At 41.4% G+C, this 20,806-nt stretch overlaps 1 protein-coding gene and 1 long non-coding RNA gene across 5 annotated transcripts in view; one reads left to right on the top strand and one right to left on the bottom strand.

The window, feature by feature from the left end:
• Positions 1 to 2,833, bottom strand: part of LOC127049473 (uncharacterized) — a 34,234-nt gene extending 31,401 nt beyond the window's left edge. The window contains exon 1 of the long non-coding RNA XR_007773996.1: positions 2,747 to 2,833. This is a non-coding gene — a long non-coding RNA (uncharacterized LOC127049473). The remainder of the gene's footprint in view (positions 1 to 2,746) is intronic.
• ESRRG (estrogen related receptor gamma) overlaps positions 1 to 20,806 on the top strand; it is a 489,078-nt gene that overhangs the window by 18,846 nt on the left and 449,426 nt on the right. For 2 of the 4 annotated variants that reach the window (XM_050950241.1, XM_050950236.1), the window contains exon 1: positions 14,525 to 14,680. The exons of 1 other annotated variant lie outside the window; for it this stretch is intronic. The gene's annotated coding sequence lies outside the window, so the exon portion shown is untranslated. Of the gene's footprint in view, positions 1 to 3,119; positions 3,213 to 14,524; positions 14,681 to 20,806 lie in introns of those variants that run through there. One more of the 4 variants, XM_050950240.1, reaches the window with a different exon arrangement.

Below are 20,806 nucleotides of genomic sequence, written 5' to 3'. Positions count from 1 at the left end.
CCAGACAGTGAGAAGTCTTGAGCAACTGCAATTTACCTCTCAGGCAGCCGTATCATGCCCTTAATTGTTAAGGAGAACTCTCCACGGCAATTAACTGGCAGTCCTGCTTAAAAACTGATGGCACACTATAGCCAACAATATAATATATTCAAATACTTTAAGCAATGTATTCTGTTGCTCCAAGAAATGTTACATGCAAGAGAGTGTATAAGTGTCATTTCAATACAGCAACAAAATTTTTTTAAAAAGTAACAAATCACCAAACAAACAAACAGATGCTGCAATTTTAGAATCTGGCTGTATCCTACCATGTTCTAAAAGTTCTAGGTTTTCATTTAAAAAACCCAACTCTCTTTCTTTCAAACTGAAAGATACAGACATCACAATGTAAATCAATGTGGTGTTGCCCTATTAACTCAGCCTTGCAGAAAATTGTCCAGTCAAACAACAGCAGCAGGAAAAGTGGGAATTTACCTCTGCTTGACCCCATCTTCTCAATAAAGTGTGAATGCCAACACCTAATTAGGACCATTTACGGGCTAATAACATGAAGCATGGACAATTTTTCCTTTTTTCTTTATATATAAAAAACCCGGGAAATTAAATGGAAAAAAAAGTTTATTAATCTAATATTAAGGTTGCATAGCTGAAATCACAGGAATGCAAAAGGTAAAGTTCCAGCAATAACTTACATGAGCCACATTGCACACATGCAGAATTTACGATTCCTGTTTTTCTGGTTAAATGTGTCACTTAGCATATTATGATTTATTATTAAAAGCAAGTACTAAAGCATACAGGAAGGTGCAAATGAGCAGAGTTAGCTCTGCTGTAGGACCCTTCATTTTTGCATTCCCTGAATTCTGTGATTTGAGTGTGCAGATTTAATATGCATTAACACAGTTTTGGTATTTAAGGTGTATGTGTGTGTAAAATAATTTGTGTTTAGTTCTATAGTGCAAAAACCTAAATTACTGCTGAGGTTGCAAAGTTAGTGCCACTTCTGCAAACACTTAAGCATGTGAGTAACTTCACAGATGTGAGAAGTTGTTTGAGTTCAGTTACTAATTTGTCAAGTTGGTCTACCCTTAAAAGTTAGGTTGACATAACTAGGGCCTGGTCTGCACTACAGGATTAGGTCGATGTAAGCTGCCTTGCATCAACCTCGCTGTGGAAGTATCATTACTTAACTTTAGCTCCAGCTGACATAAGTGCCTCTCTATGCCAATTTAGTAACATAATCTCCCTGAGCAGCTCAGAGTCACGGTTGAGGTAATTCGGTCGACTCAGTGTCAATGTAGACACTGCGTTGCTTATGTCAACTGTTACTGGCCACCAGAAGCCATCCCATAATGTCCAACACTAACAATACAATCTATACAAGCACTCCAGGTGAGGACACACACCGTTGACACAAGGAGCCAAGTGTTCACACACATGACCGATTTAATAACTGCAGTGGCTGTATGCCGACATAAGTTAGGTTCACACAATTTTGGCCTTCATCAGTCAAGGGTGTCAAAAACCCTGACATAACTATGCCCATCTAGCCCCACTGTAGACACAGCTATCTCATCAGAAGAACGCTTCTGTTGATGTAGCTAGCTTCATTTGAGAGGTAGTGTTCCTGCACCGATGGAAAACCCCCTTCTGTCACTGTACGCTGCATCTACATTACAGGGTCATGCCTGCATAGCTTCGCTGACATAGCTATGCTGATATTATCACTGTAGTGTAGACACAGCCTAAGTGTTTTCAGGATGCAGCCTAAAACTTACAAAAGTCAGAGAATGAAAAGCTAAGCTTCTTGTTGCAACTTTAATCCATTCAGACTGCACATACTATGTGCATTAAGGCAAACACTAAACTGACTGGATTTTTTTTTTAAAAGTACATATGTGCAGTGCAAGCAAATTGACTTTAATGGTAGTTGCAGGATTAAGCCTATCTATATAAAACATTTTATTACTTTTCAGAAATAAATATTTTGGAAGCTTTGCAGCAGATGTAGTGAAAGATAATCTTAAATAATAATATTTGAGGAAAACGTTCAAGGCTTTTTTTTTTAAGAGACACTATTATACTGGTGAATTTTAAAAGTATTGGTTATACCTTCCTTTCTGCCCTGCTGTGTTCACTCTAAAATGAACACTAGGCAATCCCTACACTTAATACTGTACCATATGGATACACTCAGCTGGGGGCATCCCCCCGCCCCATCCTCCCAAGGAGCTCTAAAGCAAATTGCACAAGGCCTATACACTGTGTGTCTGCTAGAGGCAATTCAGACAGTGCAAAGCAAGAACATTATTGGACTCTCTAGATCCATCTAGCATTTCTGTTGCTCTTTCCCTTTGGCCCCCGATGGCTTAGAAAATGGCTTGTTTTCCTAGGTGTGAGTGGGAGAAGCGTCCCGTTTGTTGCAGGAGGAGGAATTTACTACCCAGCATCCGGGCTGGCTGAGGGTTGGCACCTCCTTTCCCCAACCCTTTTTTTTTCCAGGTGGGACTTGGCGATGACCAGAAAAGAGCACATTGGCACTGAATGTCACCCTGAAGGTAAAATGAAAGACAAAAAGATGAACGCATGCTTGATTCCTTCAGCAGCAGCGAAAAACACACACAGCGACTCCATCAATGCAAACACAGCAGAGCCGTCCGCTAACGACCACGACCGTATGATTATGTATTTCTAAAGAAAGTGTCAAATTTTCCCCCCAAATGCATGCAAAGAAACGTTCACATACCAGGTAATGAGCCCAGGGAAAACCTGGCAGCTTCCCCCGTCTCCTGCCAAGTTATCATTGAGAAAACAGACAGGCAGAATGACGTCCTGGGTCAGACTGAGTGCGGATCGACTCTACCAAGGAAACAGGGAGGCCTCCGCATCCTCCGAGCACCCGCCGCTCTCTTGATCCCCTAAGAACTCGCCTCGCCCAGTGCAGGGCAGCCCCTTAGGTGGTCCCGGTGCCGCGGAGCAGCCCGCTGATCCTCTGGCCAGGGCATGGGGAGGTGGCCTGGGCCTGCCTCGGCTAAGCCTCCCCCCTTCGCCGGCTGAGGTCGCGGGAGCCCAGTTAAAGGAGGCGTGTGTAAAGATTTTGCAATGTCCCTGCATGGTGTTGTAGACTTTCCTAGCAAAGAAACCGGCTTCGGCTTCTTTAAAATCCCCGACGACTCACCTGATTAACCTGCCTGCGGTTCTGACCTGACCAGGTAAACCGAGTCCCAACCTTACCATCATGCACATCTGCAGACTGACACCGCATCTGGGGCATGTTTTTTATTTGAGACTAGCAGCTCTATTACCTCCCCCTCTTCCACCTTCAGACCTTGTCAATTTCACTTGCTTAGAGTCAGTCCCTTAAAAAAATAAAATAAAATAAAAATCACACAACAAAGCCCAGGCCCCAGGGATGATCGATTTTCAGCTCTTTGGCGGATTTTAAATAATAGATTATACATAGATTGGTATTTTTTCTGCCGACAGATCCAAACCCGGCAGGTTTTGTCCTGCTCTACCCCCCTCCCCCCTTTTCCCCTCTTTCCAAAGGACCCAGAGTGCTGTGAAAGTGACAAGGTTTTAACGAGCCGGAGTTAGGGGACAGGGTCCTTGGGGCGGCTTTAGCTTTTGCGAAAGGGGTAGGGGGACTTGACTTTACAGCTGTTGTCACTGTGTGTGGTGGCCGCTGCTGCTCCGAGTGTGTCTCGCAGCCTTCCTTAGCGCCCCTCGCAGGGAGCTCAGAAGTTCCGCGATCCCCGGGCTTCCCAGCTCGCTGCTGCTGCTTGGCTGTCTCGGCCCCCGGGTTGCCAAGAGCAGCCCCCATCGGCCCAACACGATGCAGTGGTTCCCCCTAGATTAAGCTCAGTTAAGCTCTTATGGAAAGAGCAACGGACCCAGAGAGAAAGACGCTTCCCTTTCCTCCCCCCTCCCCTTCTTCTTCCTTAAACATTTCTATGAGTGATTCACAAGAGCCAAACAGGCCTGGTGGAAACCCTGTATGTCACTGTGGTGGGGAGGAGGGTTCTCGTTGTTATTATTTATTATGTATTTATTTATTTTTGTCTGTAGCCTGGTTGCTTCAGTGATGTTGTGAAATTGCCACATGGGGCTGCTTGGCTAGGAAAGCACGTTTGCTCTGTTTGTGTTGTAGTATGTACTAGAATCAGTGGACATGCAACATGACACATCTGTAGGCACAAAGAAAGCAAGTCATTTGCAAACAGAATCCGGGAGGACAAAAGGAAAGTGTGGAACGTGGGATGTAGTTCTCATCTTGGTGGTACCCCAGGCTCCAATCTGGAGGGATTTTATAGAATTGACCTCATGTTGCTGTCTAAATATGACCTGCCTGACAGTTGTTTTTTAACTTAACATTAATGCTATAAAAGATAAAGTGGTCTGAGGATATATTTTGAAGTGCTGCAGGGGCAGTTCTCTTAATACTTGTTGTACTGTTGTTAAAAGATTTTGCAGGCTACCCCACATCACATAGGAGGAATGCATTTCAGAAATGAGCAGAATAACAAAAGGGTCAAATAAAAATGAGTAGAATTTAAAAAGAAAGTAAAGGAGGAGGATGGGGGTAGAAATGATGGAATAGAGAGCCTTGATCCCATTTTATTGTGATTTTTAACCCCAACTGCATCATTTTGATGTAGTTAAGCAGACTTTAACAAAACATAAAAATTGAGACAGTACCACAGTCTGTGCGTGGGAGGGAAATTTGAATACCCTTCAAATAAAAGACAGTGAAGAACTATGAACATAGCTCCTTGGTCATATAAGGGAAGTACATGAGCTGCAGCAGGCAGTTAGTGGGGGAAAAAAGATTTCAGAATCTTCTATTTTCCTTGCCAGCCTCATCCCATTTTAAATGTGAAGAAGTGCAAAGCTTTGATGCATTTTAGCTTGGAATTTGAGATGCAGTGTGAGTACTTACAACACAACCCAAGTTAGATTGTACACATGGACATTCAACCCTGCATTGCACTTCCACTGAAAACATCCAAGGGTTTGGGATCAAGAAATGATTTGTATAGTTACTTTAAAATACAGGGAACAAGAATGTATCAGTGTAACAAGTGAATTTTTAAATGCATAGACTGGAATCTGACAGGTCTCCCCTAGGGGGACTTTACAGTTTAAAATGTTCAAGAGGCAGCAGAAGGTAAACATGGCATTTGATGTGTTCATTATCAACATACTGCAAATAAATCAATTACAGTAACTATGTGCAATACCTCATTTATTCTGCACTATTTTTCAGAAATTAAAAGGTTACTATTAGAGTACTATGTCCCTATCTCAAACCTTGCACCACTTATTACTACAACAGTATTTCAATATTAAGTGATCTTAAAGATAGTTCATCTTTCATTTTGAATCCTGAATTTGAATCAGCATTAGAATGTCAGTGCTGCAAGATAAGGTATAACAAACTAAGTAGACAGCTGAAGGGCTCCTGGTGAAGGTGTTGTTGAGAAGCATATCTTGGTCTGTTCTCAGTAACCTTGTTTATAGGGACATTTCAGTTGCAACCAGAATTTCAGCAAGAGGCTGCCTAGACTAATGTCTGTGTGTTTGAAATTGATCGTGAGTGTCTTTTTCACTATAAACATTATATATGCCTTACCAGAATACTCATGCAAAACTTTTCTGAAAGGTTATAGTGTTTTAGTAACAGGAAGACACATCTTTGCAATTGTATACAATAGAAAAAAACATATTTATAAGATTTGATTTTGGTTTTCTGATGTGTCATCCAGAGATAGTTATACTGGCTTTTTAAAATGTTATATATAGGACACACACACATACAGGCTTTGATTTATCAGATTACAGAGTCTTGTGGGTTTTGAATGTACAGCTCATCAAGTAAGTTTAAGGTAAAATATGAAAATATAGCATTTATGCTGTGATTTACTGAATTTTAGCTAGCTTGTTTTAAAATTGTATTTGGAAAATTATTCAAATGTAGAGACTTGGTGTTAAATGCCAGCAGCCACATTAATGATGAAAAATGCTGCTGAAACACTTTTGAATAATAAATAGGATATGTAATGGTCAACCGCAAGATAACATTTTTACAGTGTTTTTATGGCTCTAAATTGGCTACATTGTAAACCAAGCTTACTATTCTATTAAGTCATCATACTTTTCAATTATTTAACGTTTGAAGACAGGCAATCTAGTCTGGTCTTCATTATGCATATCAGAAAATTATATATAAAGTATAATTGCTTGTTGTTAGTATGTGAGAGCTTCATTTTGGATCAGGGTTGAATTTTAACTTAGGACAAAAATTACAAGGTATGCACATAGAAAAAATGATATGTAAATCGTCCTACTCTTATGAAATGGGGATAGTTACTGTGCTGAAATGTACCTAATACAATTTGAGATCCACTCACTGAGAAACCTTGACAGTATCTGCCTTCCAGGTACTGTGCATTTGGAAATACTATATCTCTATTTAAATGCAGATCTTCGGTTTTCTCCAGGGGGCAGTTGGTGAATCTTTCGATTGAACCACTGGTACTAGAAAAACTAACTGAAGATTTCCCCATGAACAAGAGACTCTTTCAAGTCTGCCTGTTTGAAAAAATGATTATACAGTTTTCTGATATTGCAGTTTTATATTGATTTTAAATACCTTTCAACAATCAAACTAAGGGAATAGTGCATTTTACTCAAACAAAGCAGTTTTATGTTTCCACTCTTATGTGAGAGTCTGAGGAAATATTATAACCATTAAAATAAGTTCTTTGTTTTTACACTAACATTGTGTTTGCAAGCAAATTTCATCAAATGGACAGGGGAGTCTTCCTCTGATTTTGACCTAGATTTCTCTTGATTATTCTTAGAAAATTAATACCTGGTTATTTCCCACTCTGAAAATAGGTTGATGCCCTCTAGGTGTGGCTGCATGGGTAATGGGCATACATGCAGTTAACTCCGTCCCTCCTCAAAGACTTCGTTACTAGAGCTGTATGAAAAATGGTGGTCCACCAACCAGGAGATCATGCATTGGTTTCGATCCATGTCTGTCTGCATTCTTTGGGTGTGGGGTTCAAACAAATTCAACATCTCACAGCCAAACCCTATTACAGCTGCTGAGTTTATTCCAGTTGGCATGTTGAAAACAGGAATGTTGGCTGGTTTCTGTGATAAATCGGGCCATGTTTGCTTGAAGCAGAACCCAGCATTACTAGAACCCAGGTCCAGATTCACTCGCATCTAGGCCCATATTCACCTAAAACTCAATGGTCATTAATGGTCATTAGGAATCAGTCCTATTCTCACTGAAGTTAACGGTGACTACTCCAATTGATTTCAATGGGGAAAAAGATCAGGCCCTTGACAAATGTTTCCACAAAAATGCTCAGAGTTGCAGGAGCATTTTTGCTGAAGGTGGCACGTGAGCTGATTTTCAGTGGCACTCCCACTGCCTGGATCCTGGCCACCGGTCCGGGGGGGGCTCTGCTTTTTAATTTAATTTTAAATGAAGCTTCTTAAACATTTTAAAAGCCTTATTTCCTTTACATACAACCATAGTTTAGTTATATATTATAGACTTATAGGAAGAGACCATCTAAAAACGTTAAAATGTATTACTGGCATGCGAAAACTTAAATTAGAGTGAATAAATGAAGACTCGGCACACCACTTCTGAAAGGTTGCCGACCCCTGGTTTATTGTTTCTAATAGAAACCAAAACTAGGCAAGTTTCTTATGCAAACATTTTACATCTTACTTGAATGTGTGAGGCCTAACTCTCCTCTCCTCTCACTTAATGCCAGTGTCATTCCTTGGATATCAGTGGAGTTACTCCTAGTTGACAAATGTATGAGTGAGAGGAGCATCAGACCCAAGAGTTTCACAGCATGTACACTTTTATTAGCATGTCGATCAATGAAGATGGCCCTTTTCTATAAACTTGTGGTAAGACTAGCTTGCTGGTGTGAGTTAAGATTGGCACTTATTTTACAAAAGCATTTTTTCTTTTTTAATATGTGGGCACAGTCCCTTATTAAAACCCAGATATTAAAGGAAAAGAAAATGGAACTTTTTTCAAACTGCTTTTCTGATGGGGAATCTAGTGGCAGTTGCTTTGAAGCATGTGTAATTGATTATCATACATTTATTTTAAAAAGCAGACATAACAGGGAATCTAACATGATGTTTTGGAATATATCTGCTCCCCACAATGTTCTTGAGAAAAATGTAAGGTTGCAGGCATCATTTCATGCCCTGTATGTTTTTGAACATAAATCAAAGAAATTGTTGGAGAGTTATAGATGTTCATAGTGACTGTAATAAACACATGCAGTATATATTTTCCAAGCTGTTTTGTATGGGTGAAAAGCTGAAGCTGACATTTTGTACGAACAATTCAACTTAATCGCTGAAAATTTATTTCCTAGTTAGTGTGGATTACCAGTGTGGCATAAAGTCATACACCTTGGCTTAAGTTCATCTGGTTTTGAAGCCATGGTTAAAGCCAGGAAAGAATTTAAATTAGATTTAGATGCCTAGAATTATTTATCCTAAATGTCACAGTTACAGTAATGCCTCTGTGGTGGTAGTTATAGCTATGTTATAAGTAGTATTTATATCTATATTGTTATTAGTGCTATTATTTATACATGTCTCAGAAGTGTGCTGGGCATGTTACAGAGCAAGGAAAAGGCCCTGAATGAAAAAATCATACAATCTAAATTTTATGCAAGACACAAAAAGTGAGGGTAATAAACAAAATGGGGCTGATGGAGCAATGGAAGGTGATGTGGGCAAGGATTAGAACAATGTTATAGCTCACGTTTACTCAGTTTAGGCATGTGCATACCTTGATGGTTCTATTAATTTTGATTAAATGTTTGTAGCTGACAAGGCAGAAGTGAGTTTTTCAGAGGAATTTGAATGAGGAGAACGTGGTGACTTGGTTGAACAGGAATTCGGAAGGTATTTCATGCATGGAAGAATACACAGAAGGTGGAGCAGAAGGAAGGAGAAAAAGGCAAAGATTGCATGGTGCTCTGATTGCATGTGATGGGGACAATATAAATACTAGACTGGAGACGGAAAGACTTATATGAATCTGATTCTGCAGCTTTTATTTGGGCAAAACACGTATTGCCTGAGTAAAAACTGTACAATTGGTTTCTTGGGGCCTGGTTATGCAAACACTTACTATTGATTGTAGTTCTTACTACTTTGAGTACTCCCATTGAATTCAAAGAGACTATTGCTCTTGTGGATAAAGTTGTGTGGTTGAGCTATATTACCAACCCCAGCAATTAAAAAATCATGAGTATGGCTCCTAAAATCACGATATTAGCTTAAGAACCATGTTTTTTTTTTAAACAACTGTATATCTTGATGGGGTGGTTTATTGGCACTCTCACTTCTGACCCTTGAGGGTGCACTTGAATCACATTTTCAACCTTTTTCCAGCAACTGCAAGGGCTAGAAACTTCTTTTTTTAAAACAAAAGCGAGAATCTCACATTATCACTTCACTCCGGGCGCTGGGGCTTTAAGACTTTAAGAAAAACAACAGATATCGCAAGGCCAATAATGGAATCGTGAGAATCAGTGCCACTGCTTAAGTGTTGGCATCACTGGGCCCTGTGTGATTTACATATTATGATTTTTTTTTATTATAAAGACCTGTTTTTATGGATGCCCCCACACTGTGTGAATGAATTTTTTTTAACTGTTACAGATTAAGGATTTGGGGGGGGGGCTAGTCTCTGCCTTGGCCTCAATATAGACTGGTGTCCCCGGGCATGAGCCCCCAACTCTGAGCAGTTATGTCAGACCACTCCCACCCTGTACTAAATCTAATTAACTTTTCCCCCTCTCCTCATGCTCCACTTCTATATACTATTAAGGTGTATAGCCCTCCTTTACTGCAGGATTCCATTGCTACTGCCGCCAGGAAAGTCTTTGCTACTCTAGCCCCTGTCATGTGCCAGTCTCTCCCCCTTCCCACTAAAGAGCAGACAGAGAGACCCTGTGGCCCAGGAGTGGGCATTGGTTTACTTGTGGGGAGAGGAGAAGTTGTAAGGAGCAGCTGGGCCTGTACGCTCTTCACTGGAGGGAGTGGAACCTCCCAGCTTGTGAAGAACTCAACTGCTCAGGGCCTGCTCCACTCCCAGCTCCCTTCCATTTCTATGATTAATGTAGGGAGCCAGTCTGTTTGCTCCTTACCCAGCTCTTACCTTCCACATATAAGTTGGCTCTTACTCTGGCTCCCTGAAAGCTTCTCATCTCTCTCTGCTCCTTGCAATTGGGGACGAGGGATGAGCGTGCAGGAGATCCCAGAGCTGCTGGAGAAAAGGTCTCCTCCTTCCTCTACCCCACCCCACCAGCCAGCTGCTACCCCGCCTCACAGGGGGCACTTCTTGAGAATGAAGTGCAGGGACAGAGGGAGAGACAGCTGTGACGCAGAATGTACCACCAATGGGATACACTTGAGAGGTCTGAGGGAAGATGGGCTTTTGAAATCCCGGTGTGCTGGGTTGTTGGGTTCCAGGTGGGCTCAGTATGTGCTGTCAGAGGGAGGAAAGTTGAGGGAAGGGGAGTCTCATTTACACAGGTGCAGTGGCTGGGAAACCTCACATGGGAGACATAAAGAGTGGATGCTAATCCTGGCTGGATGTCCTGCAACTCTGTGACATTCCCCAGGTTTGTGGGGTGGATTTTGTCATGCCCACTAATTTTAGAACAGGACAACTGCATAAATCCAGAGTACTGGGCTTTATGCAGGATTCAGGAAGGTCAGTCTTTGTGAATAAGGACTTCTGCACATAAAGGCTTTTGGGCAGTAATCTTGGCTCACTGAAATCCTTATCCTCATAAATACTTTATTATTGATTGATTGAATGAATGAATTAGCGCCTACAGGTCCCAACTGACAAGAGGGTCCCATTGCACTGGGCACTGTACATATGCATAAATTAGAGACAAATCCTGCCCTGAAGAGATCAATTAAAATAGACAGGATAGAGAAATGGTGGGAGAAGGGGATATAACATAAGAAGAATATTGGGAACTGAAGCAATAGTGATTTGCCCAAGTCACAGGGGAAGACTATGGCAAAACCAGGAGCTGAACTCAGAGCTTCTGAGTTTCAGTCCATTGTCTTCCTCCCAAACATTACCCCCATTTCACAGATGGAGAAACTGAGGCAGGGAGACACTGCTCCCACTGATGTCAATGGCAAAACTCCTTTTGACTTTAATGATGCAGGATCAGAGAGGTAAAGTGCTTTGTTCAGGGTCACACAGCAGAATCAGGTCTCCTGACTCCTAGGTTCTCAGTTAGTAGCACCACATTGACTCTTTTACTTCAGTGCAAATGAGATTTCTCCCTCCAGCAGGCGATGCTAACTCATTTTCCCAGTGGAGACACTCAAGGAGCTGACAAGCTCCTGTCCTCCTGCAGGAAACTCTGGGAAGGCAGCAATTGTTTGAATGTTTGTTGTTGTGGAGGAGGATATGTATGTTGGATTTTAATGATGGTCTCTTGATACAGACTGTCTGTTACCATTGTAACCAATCAGATTGATTAAAAAAATTTCTTAACCAATCAGATTGATTAAAAAAATTCAAGGAACTAACATGCAGTCTGATTTTTCAAAGGTGCTGAGCACCTCTGAAAATCAGGCCAGTAATATACCCACTAGGGCTGCCAACTTTCTAATCGAACAAAACCAAACACCCTAGCGCTGCCCCTTCCCCAAGGCCTAGCCCCCTTTTCCACCCTTCCCCCATTCACTACATTCCCCCTCCCTCGGTGGCTCACTCTCCCCCACCCTCACTCACTTTCATTGGACTGTGGCAGGGGGTTGGAGTGCGGGCTCTAACTGGGGGTGCAGGCTTCAGGAAATGAGGAGTTCAGGGTGCAGGAGGGGACTGCAGAAAGTTGTTGTGGGGGAGGGCTCCAGCTGGGGTGTGGGCTCTGGCCTGGGCTCAGGGATGAGGAGTTTGGGATGAACGAGAGGACTCCAGGCTGGAGGTGGTGCTGAGGGATTCAGAGTGTGGGAGAGTGCTGCAGATTGAGGCAGGGGGATGTGCAAGGGGTTGAGGGCTTTTGGTTGGGCGTGCTGGCTCTGGGGTGGGGCCAGGGTTGAGGGATTCAGGGTATGCAAGGGGGTTCTGTGCTGGGGCAGGGGTTAGGGTGCAGGAGGGGGGTGAGGGCTCTGGTATGGGAGTGTGGGCTCTCAGCTGGGGCCAGGGATGAGGGGTTTTGGGTGTAAGAGGGGGCTCCAGGTTGGGGGGGACAGGGCTGGGGCACAGGCTTACCTCTGGTGGCTCCTGGTCAGCAGGGGTGGGGGCCTAAGGCAGGCTTCCTGGCACTGTGGACTGTGCTGTGCCCCAGAAGCAGCCAGCAGCAGGTCTAGCTCCTAGACAGAGGCATGCAGGTGGCTCTGCCTGCTGCTTTCACCTGCAGGCACCTCCTCTCCAGCTCCCATTGGCCAGTTCCCAGCCAATGGGAGTGCGGAGCCGGTGCTCAGGGTAGGGGCAGCACATGGAGCCCTGTGACCCCCCACCTAGGAGCCAGAACTGCTGACTGCTTCTGAAACACAGCGCAGTGTCAGAATAGGTAGGGACTAGCCTGCCTTAGCTGGGCAGCAACACTGGCTGGACTTTTAATGGCCCAGGTGGCGGTGCTGACTGGAGCCGCCAGGGGCCCTTTTTGAGTGGGTGTTCTGGATGAAAAGTGGACACCTGGTCACCCTAACACCAACATAACCGTGAACCCCAATTTTACGTGCAGGTATGTACAATGTGCACACTCATGCATGTATAGCAGATATACATAGAATCTCAATTATTGTGCTGTTTGAATTCTTGAACGTGGCTTGGTTTCTGCCCTTTGGAACAAAAGTTCAGAATATTAGAGAAATAACACAATATACTACTAACTACTACAGTCATAGTGCCAAAGGGTGTTGAATAATCTAAGTCAGGGGTTCTCAAACTTCATTGCACCTTGATCCCCCTTCTGACAATAAAGTTACTATATGAACCTGGGCGGGGGGTTCAGAGCCCTGCCACCCTGGGTGGGGGGAAAACGGATCGCAGGCAAAGCCCTGCCACGCCAGGTGGGGGGAGGAGGGGCTACAGCCTGAGCCCCATTGCCCTAGGTGGGGGTGGAGCTCAGGCTTCAGCTTCAGCCCTGAGTCCCAGCAAGTCTAATGCTAGCCCTGGTGACCCCATTAAAACGGGGTCGTGACCCACTTTGGGGTTCTGACCCACAGTTTGAGAACTGCTGATCTAAGTGATCATAAACTATCTTGCAAACGTCCAAAACAAAATATACAATAACTCTTCTTAACTGGACTCTATCGTGTTTAAAAATTGAACCATATTACATTTCCTTTTGATTTTCATGTTTGTGGCCCAGAAAAGAGAAAACTGACCCCTTTTTTAAAAAAAGCACCTTACATGCTGTTCAGTCATGTTCTAATTGCAATGCAGGTTCCAGTTAGTATTTGGAACATTATCCAGGGCTAAATGTTACAGTAAAAATCATGATTAATGATAACAAAAATAATTACGCACAAAGCGTGTTGCTCAGTTTGAGTTGCAGCTCCTTTCCCCAGAAGTCCACGTAGCTCCCACGGACTGATTCAAAATGTTGTTTTTCTGGTCTTATTTGTTTACTTGGACATCACTAAGAAACTGAGACGCACATCAACATTCTGAACTTTCTCCTTCCCCAAGTTATGGAGTGTTTGGATCTGAAGTTTCGGTTAAGCCTGCTATAAAAATAGTGGCCAGCTCTGCAGTTTGGCTCTGAAACAGGCTTCTGAATCCTTGCAAATTTTTTGGTTGTTGGAATCGGAGGATTTTATTCTAGTAGGAATGTGCCAGAGAGTTTGACATAGGACACTGGGGTTGGGGGGTGGGGGAGGAGAGTCAGAGAGAAAAAAACAAACAAATAATTTGCTCAGTATCTGAAAGAAAGCTAAGAAAAGAGTGTGACTGATGTAAGACAGGGTCAGAATGAATTTAAGACAAACACAGGTTGTGTAGGGCACCTGCTATAACAGTTCCAACACATAAAGTGCCTTAGGGCACAGCTAACACCTTATCACCTACAAAGACCACAATCAAGACAAAGCAAAACATACTTGGACAAATACTGCGCTCCTTACACAGTCTTGACAAAACCCCATTGAAGTGAATGGGAGCTTTGCTTGTATCAGGACTGATTAAGGACTGCAGGATTTCAGCTCATTGTTAGCAAAAATGACACAGTAAATTCACAATTTTAAAAGTCCTCCTGGACATGCAGCAAACCCACTTATTTTAATTGTGTGAAGTTGTCCAAGGTTGCTTTGCTCTCCAGAGCCTGGCACTAGCTCCAGTGAAATGTGATGCCATTGGTTTTCAGAAAAGGTTTCTTTCTGCAGGGCTGCAAACAGAGATCAGCTGCTACTGTGTATACACAACTAGGGAGCAAATCAACCAGCACATTTAAGCAGCCTTTTTAACCCTGAGACTTTCCAAGATTTCTTCTTTACACAGGAAGTTTCCTTTCTATTGTCAGATTTAGCACTTTGCTCATGTAATCAGATCAGAGCTAGGATCATTGCTGCACAGTAGAAAGACTTCCTTAAGACATTTGTCCTTGAAACTGCACCAAACTCTTGGAAGAACCCAGAACCTGTAAGTATGTATGATTTAGGCAACAATAGCACAGTGCAAAGCTGCAATCAACCATTATACAATATCTGATTAGCAGTGCAGTAGAGATTTTTTTTTTCCAGACGTTACGTTACATTCATTTTCAATTCGTTCTGAGGAAACAAATCAATTGGGGCTTCTGATACAGTGACTTTGCAGTAGATGAGTTAGTAATATGTTTGATTTAACTGTTTGTTGCTCTCATGTATCTTGTGGGACAATTATTGTAGCCAGCAAACAGTAGAGAACTTTTCTGATAGTATTAGGCATTATAAATGTGTGTGGTCTCCATCTTGTAAATAAGTTGTTTGTTTGTTTGTTTTTTCAACCGCACCCCACAACGAACAATAAATAACAGGGCAAGTAGAATTAGTTCACGTAGTTCTTAAGAGCAATAAAACATATTAGTTTGCAGGCTTAATTTACTAGTAAAGAACATTCCAGTGTTGTTTTGTCTTAATTGAATTCTACTCAGTACTGTCTATTCTGTGTTTTACTATCTTGTATGTGTCTGTTTAAGTTACTTTGCTAGGACTGCAGTGTGCTTAGACCTGTGTTTAAGCACTATTTATATTCCAGGCACATGCCTGGTAAAATAAGTGCTCAAGATTTAAAAGCTTAAAAAAAGGATAGTTTTATTAGCCTTGAAAGCTAGAGAAGGCACAACATGGATGAATGTCAGATGTAGACCATAGAACCTAAGTCTCCCATGTACTAAGCCAGATCTCAAGACGTCCACTCTTGCAACTACATCTAATAAAAGCCTTGAGCTCCCTTTCTATAAATTTTTAATATGCAACAATACTTATGTTTATAAGATTAATTTCTCCCAGGTTAGCCTGATTGATAGCTGGATTGTGGTTTCTTAAGAGCTTTCTCCATGAAACTCACAGAAGAGCTGCATTCCATTTAACTAGTGAATGTAAAAACTGGTAACCATGGATTCAGCCACCACTAACTGCCGGGTGCAATGACTTGTTGTAAACAATACAAATGAGCCAGGATAGCAGAATCAACCAGACATGAAATGATTTTAATAGAAATTACGGTAAAGGTCATGTGATACTGTATCAGCTTGTATTCAGTATTAAAGGGAAAGTATTTCAATTTTTCAGGTTCAATTTAAACTGTATATCTCCACCAGCGCCACTGTTGCACTAGATCCACTGAAGGGGAAAAAACATTCTCAGGAAATGTTTCTGTTTAATTACATATTATGACTTAGGCCATGATCCTGAAAACACCTATGCACATGGTTAACTCCTGTGAGTAGTTCCATTAAACTAAAAATCAGTGTGACTACTCATGCTTACAATTAGGGGTATGCATAAGTATTTGTAGGATCAGGCACTTAGTAGGTAAGTTACTATACAAAAGATCTTTGTAATTTAAAGAAACAGTCAATGCTGAAATTAAATTGTGAAATAGAAGTTTTAGTATTTTGACAAGAAGGATAATAGGTTATATCTGTTGTGCAGGTTTAAAGTGTTATGACTTTCATTTCTCATTCACCATTTCCCAATCCCTGGTCTTAATTTATAGCCTCTGTCTTTTGGAGAAGTGATAAACCAATAGTGTCAGCTAGTATAATACTGCATGATGATAGGCACATGCAGATTGTGTGAGCAGTGGTGTGTCTTATCTCAAGATTTTCCATGCCACCAAATCTTTGCTGACTCCTGACTGCCATGTGCCCTATCAATCACAAATTCTAACCATAACCAAATCCCTTTCCATGTGTGTATGTGTATACATATGTGTGTCTGCATTTCCATTTTCCCCCTTCCAAATTTCAAGCCTTTCTCAAAGCCTAGAAGATTCAACTATTATCCTCCATTAATCTAGGGTGCTTCCCTTTGCCATGCCTGTGCTAACCATGTAGTTTGTAAAAGAGAACAATAAATAATAAAACCAAACAAAAATACCCAAGAACTTTGTCATATAACAACTCCAATGATTGTAAAACTAAGTCCACAACTCCCACATCCCCAAAAAGCTTCCCTTAAGAACTTTAACCCTCTTCTATTGTTTTTGTCACCCCTTTATCAACTCTGTTTTCTTGTACTTATTATGTCACAATGTTATTTGGATGAATGCAACCGTAAGCTCCGTAGGCAGGGAACTTGACTTATTTCTATGAATGTAGTGTCAAACACAGCTTTGTCCTATCAGTAATGATAATATATAGAGATTTCAGCCAGGAAGTGTTTTGAATTATTTATCATCACTCTGTTAGAATTGACCAGCATGTGTCAGGCATACAGGGTTACAATTAAAAAGTATATAGCTAGACAAAGGGACAAATCCTGTTTGCTTTACTCTTCTGAGTAGTCCCACTGACATCAGTGAGACTCCTTGTGTGCATAAAGAAAGTGGGATTTGTCCCACATGTAACAGTAACAGGCCACTCACTACATATAGGCCCTGTTAACCCGACTTCTATTGAAAAGAAGTGCATCTGAAAAGCAAGTAAAAGGAGAGCTCTCTGATTAGACAGGTATGTCAGAAAAATCTTTCAAATACAACAAGGACCTTTGTCATTGTTTGAATTGTGTAAGTGTTAAGATTTTGGTAGCGCACAGAAAAGAGGGGGAAATATGATTTTTTGAGACAAAATAGTATCTTTAAAATGTGCAAATCCGGCCCTAACGTTACTCACCCCAAAAAGGTGACTTAACAGGGAAGTTACCATACAACTGTTCATACACAGACTGATGGAGATCTAGAATTAAATTAAAATGTTCGGAGAAAAATCAAGACTGATATCCAAATAAATTATAAGACAGTACTGCTTCCCTGCCCCCCCAAGTGTGTTAATTATTGAACAAAAACCCCGAAAATACATATATATTATTGGGCCTGACAGAAGCAGTGATCTTTTGAATGTATCAGAGAGGTCTCAGCCTAGAAGAACAAAGAATTCAGGATCAGACGTGCAGTATGGCTTCAGGGACCCTGTAAACATGGGGCAAGTGGCAGCCTTCCTTTGTTTCAAGTGGGTATCTTTACTGACTGTGACACCAGTTTTTCTTTATCGATTTTGAATAAGATATTGGATTTATGATCTAAAACTTTGAGAAGTTAGAGAATGGGATGACAAAGCCCGTTTTCCAGCAGGCAGAATTGGAGAGTGAGTTTTCCTGTCTCTGGTCCAGGATTCATAGACTATAGTGATGGGCACAATATAAGAACCTACATAGAAAGAGAAGTCTATTTTGAGCAGAAGTTACCAGAAAACCTCTCTGCATACTTGAAACTAAGACGCAGACACATAACACTTAGTGAAGATTCAGGGCACACAAGTTTTTTTTTTTTTTTAAATCGTATAACACAAGATAGAGCACATTTTTGGACACAGTGAAAGTAATCAATGATTACCATTAAGTATTAATAATTAATAATATAGTTGATGGTAGCCTTGCATCTTGTAAACATCCCTACACTTGATCTGCAATAAGAAAAAGAAACAAGGCTGTTGGGATGGGCACTCTAGCTGGTTTTTTATTTTAACTGAACTTTTGCTATTTTTTCAGTGTCTAGGTACCAACATGTTAGCACTTGAGGAATGTTTGTTTGGTTTTTTGCTTGTGAAAATACCAGATGGACAGTCCTGATAACTAAATTCCTGTCATGTTAGTGTAAGCTTCTGCGAACTGAGTCAAAATAGGTTTGGAAGTACCACCTGAAGGGATGAGAGAGTGATTCAATATCCAAGCTCACTCAATACTTGGCCTGTTCTGTTGAGGCTGCCAAAAAGGGTGAAAAATGTGTTGATGTCTTTTATTAAGTGGGAGCCTACCTACCAGGGACTGGACTGAAGCCACAAATTCATTTCATATGGGCCACTAAGCAGCCATCACCAAATATCTAGTCATCAAATATTTCAGAATATTGCTATTTAAATTCCTACACGTTTCAAATATTAACAGTATTTATAACAACACAGTATTTATAGATTCGATTTCCAATGTGGTTTTACAACACAACTCGTATGGACAAAACAGGCCGCATCCAACTGAAGTCAGTGGAAGGCTCCTGTTGACTTCAGTGGGCAATGAATTGGGCCCATAATGATTTTAATTGTCTTTTGATTCCTTTTTGCTTTTCAAATTTACTTCTTTCAGGGGTCATCAAAGGTGTTATGTTCTCCAGGACACACAACTGTCTTGTGGTCTAGAAACAGAGTGATATCAGAATCAGCTGGATTAAAATTAACTTATTCTGACTTGAGCGTGTGTTTTGATTATGCTGAAATATTCTTCCATTGTTTGTCTGTACCAGATGGTAGACTGGTACAGACAAACAGTGCCAGACTGGCCATCAGGATTCTGCTTGCACATGCTTTCTCTTTCCTGGTAAGGCTTTAAAACTGGGCTGTTGGACCTGTTTAGTGTTATGCTAAGAATTTCAAAAGTGACCAGTGATTTTTGGACACCTCTGTTATCAGGTGCCCAACTTGAGACCCCTTTAAAGGGGCTTGATTTTTCTGAGGATGAGTGCTTAGCACTTTCTGAGAATCAGTCACCTTTAAGGGGTCTCAAGTTGGGGACCCAAATCACTAGTCACTTTTGAAGATCTTTGCCTTAAGCTTTTTCAGAGCTGTAGCTGGATGATGACTTGGCTTGGAATGGTGTTTTGTGAAGGCAAAATGAAGCAATGGCTCAGAAGTAGCTGAGTCAGTGATCCTATGCCATCACTAATTTTTAGCTGTACTTGTGCTATTTCATGTAATCTAGCAATATCTACTATTTTATTTAAATCAAGCTTAGTTTCTTGAGTTATCATCAGCCTTTCATGTATTTTTGGACAAATAGGCCCAGATGCTGTCCCAAACTGATGTCTCCTTAAACTGTCTTTAGCTAATAGCTTTACCTCTATCGCATACTGCTCTGAGTTCATTTGGACCTTCTACTTTATTATAAATTATATAGCTTTTGTGGTGTCATATACACTTCTACTCTGAACGCTGTCCTTGGGAGCCAAAAAAATCTTACTGCGTTATAGGTGAAACCGCATTATATCGAATTTGCTTTGATCCGCTGGACTGCACAGCCCAGCCTCCCCGGAGCGCTGCTTTACTGTGTTATATCCGAATTCATGTTATATCAGGTCGTGTTATATCGGGATAAAGGTGTATATCGAACCTATTGTAATATGGCTTTCTTTATTTCAACTGACATATTTTATCCAAATTTTTATAAGTGTCTTTACTTTTCTCTCCAGTCCAGATTAACAGGTGACAGCCTTTTCCCACCTCATTTCTGGATTTCAGGTGATCCTGAAAAATGAACTTTTCCCACTCCTTGTGAAGGTTCCTGCTTTTTTAGTTCATCTTGAGTAGCTGAACTGGGTAGAAATCTTTTTTTTCTTAGGTTGCATCTACACTTTGAGAGCTTCTTATAGCTGTGGTCTGGTCTACACTACCGCAGTAGGTCAACCTAAGCTATGCTACTCTAGTTATGTGAATAACGTATTTGGAATTGACATAGCTTAGGTCGACTTACTGCGGTGTCTACACTCTCTGCGTCGATGGGAGATGCCCTCCTGTCGCCTTACCTTACTCTTCTTGTTCTGGTGGAGTACTGGAGTTGACCGGAGAGCGCTCTGCCGTTGATTTAGCAGGTCTTCACTACACCCGCTAAATTTACCCCACTACATCAATTGCAGCAGTGCCGATCTACCTGTAGTGTAGACATGGCCATACAGTGTTATTGTTTACTTCCATGGGTATAATCCTGTGAGTGATAGAGCTGAACCTAAGAAATTATTCCATTTGTACTAGGGTAGTGCCTGCTGGCCTAGAAGTTATACAAACAGACAGGGGTGTTGGAACAATTTGTGTAGTGTGATGCTGATGATGGAAACCGTGTGTTTGGTGTTTGTTATTACTACTTTAAGTCAGCGGGTGTGGGAGCTGCAACCCTAGTTCTAGCACCACTGCACACAGATAGTCTTTATACCTAACAGCTTGCAATTTTACAAAATTCTAGCTAGATTGATTCTCAGGTAGTGAACAAACTTTACTTTTAATAGCAGCTACTAAAAAGAATTGCATCACAAGTAAAACACCATTTCTACCAAAATCTAACTGCCTATACATTTAGTTAA

The sequence above is a fragment of the Gopherus flavomarginatus genome, chromosome 4 (genome assembly GCF_025201925.1).
Source record: "Gopherus flavomarginatus isolate rGopFla2 chromosome 4, rGopFla2.mat.asm, whole genome shotgun sequence".
Lineage (NCBI taxonomy): Eukaryota > Metazoa > Chordata > Testudines > Testudinidae > Gopherus > Gopherus flavomarginatus.
This window is presented reverse-complemented; position numbering and strand designations above follow the sequence as displayed.